Source organism: Penaeus monodon, chromosome 22, assembly GCF_015228065.2.
Source record: "Penaeus monodon isolate SGIC_2016 chromosome 22, NSTDA_Pmon_1, whole genome shotgun sequence".
In the NCBI taxonomy this organism is placed as follows: domain Eukaryota; kingdom Metazoa; phylum Arthropoda; class Malacostraca; order Decapoda; family Penaeidae; genus Penaeus; species Penaeus monodon.
In genome coordinates, this window is record NC_051407.1 from 9,234,665 (window position 1) to 9,236,383 (window position 1,719).

Here is a 1,719-nt window from a genome sequence, read left to right on the forward strand (position 1 = left end):
TACTACATGAGAAGAATTTCCCTTTAAATCATTGGCCTTTACATGCCATGATGTAAGTGAGGATTGCTCTATGTTTCCATGAAATTATGATCTACATTCATTTAAAGGTGACCAAAAATACATTAATAAAATAGACCAATGTTGGAGAGATATCCAAATTACAGAACTCAACAAAGCCTTTAAAAATTGTAATTCACTGAAAATATAGTTCCCTTAAGAAATAGGTAAACAACTGAGTTTCTCTTTCTGAATTCCCAAAGCAGACAATAAAATCCTTGTTCATATTGTCTCATCTTCTACCAGACTCCTATTTTACTCAATCCTGGATCATCATGTAAACTCGAGATATGTGTGAAGGTGACACCTTTCTTCTATCTATCTTTCTCTTTTTATTTCTCTTTTTTTCATAGAGAAGGGGAGGGGGGATAGGAAGAGGGAAACAACAACAATCAAAGCTTCTCGCAGGTGCCCAGGTCGAGGTTTGTGGCCGAAGTCTGTGGACTTGTGGTGCGTTTCCTTGTCTCTGACACTAACTTGCGTAGAGACAGTAGGCTCGATTCTATCTGGCTAATGGTAGTATAGAACATTCTGATTAGTTACTATCTTCCTACAGCTATGGGCTATTCTCATCAAAGTTTTTGACAGTTTTAAAACTTTTCTCTGAGTGACTTATACAAATAAAATATATCAAAACAGCAACAACAAAAACATTGCATCACTTCCAATTAAGTGAAAAAAAAATAGTTACATATACTATCATGAACTGTCACTGCATAGCTCTTCTGCTTACTGACTACTCAAAAACATTAACTGTCTGAAAAATCATAGTTCATATATGTTTTCAATCATGAAAAAATGACAGATATCTGGGAAAAAAATATATCTCTAAGGAAGCTTTGCACGGGCTACATCTAACAAGGGCAGCAATTTGTACATCAACACAAAAGCCAGACAATTTCTGCACATACTGTCTCTAAGCAGGCTTACATAGCACAGAGCAACAAAGCAATATACACGTGGCATTTTATTTTCATGACCATCTAAAAAATAAATTACAGAGCTAAAACAACAGCCACAATTCAAGACTAAAGCTTTTATCTTGTTCCATCTTATAACCATATCAAGTAACTCTTGACTGTCTCCCCACTCTCTTCTGGAAAGAGTTTTCAGACAAAGAAATATAACAAAAGTAAAACAGATCATCAAGAGAAGAAGTAACTGAAAAAGCTTTTAGGAATACTGTGTTCTGGATGACATAACATGATATACAGTATCTCGGGTATGCACCTCATATGATTTGCATTTCAACATTCAGTCTTATAACATCAGCCTTTTAAATCATTCCCCATGTACCAATATGTCCCATTTACATAGTATCTAAAAGGCAATCAGATTTCCAGTAAGGAAAAAGAAGGCTATCCAAAATGTGATAGGTTTCCATGAGACATGTACTAGAAAAAGCCTCTACTAAAAAAACAATTTGGAAAGACGGTATATATGGACATGCGCCAACTTCCCCCTAAGCCTTGCACAAGACCTACCCAATATGCCAGGCATTTCTTACCTTACACAAATAAGTCCAGAACACTTGGATCTGACTCTTGACTAGAAAAAAAGAAAAAAAGTCCACTGGAATTTAACAACATCAGGATCAACCAAGGTAGACCACTCCCAAAGAAATAATAAAAGGAGAGAGGGTGTGACCAAGTAAAGAACAGG

General features: G+C 35.8%; 1 protein-coding gene and 1 long non-coding RNA gene across 2 annotated transcripts in view; both read right to left on the reverse strand.

Annotated features, from left to right (window-relative positions):
• The window catches only part of LOC119586919 (CAP-Gly domain-containing linker protein 1-like), a gene marked incomplete in the record, with an annotated part of 175,677 nt that overhangs the window by 3,548 nt on the left and 170,410 nt on the right, over window positions 1–1,719 (reverse strand).
• LOC119586920 overlaps window positions 1–1,719 on the reverse strand; it is a 2,141-nt gene continuing 422 nt past the window's right edge. Inside the window, exon 2 of the long non-coding RNA XR_005229981.1 lies at window positions 1–567. This is a non-coding gene — a long non-coding RNA (uncharacterized LOC119586920). The remainder of the gene's footprint in view (window positions 568–1,719) is intronic.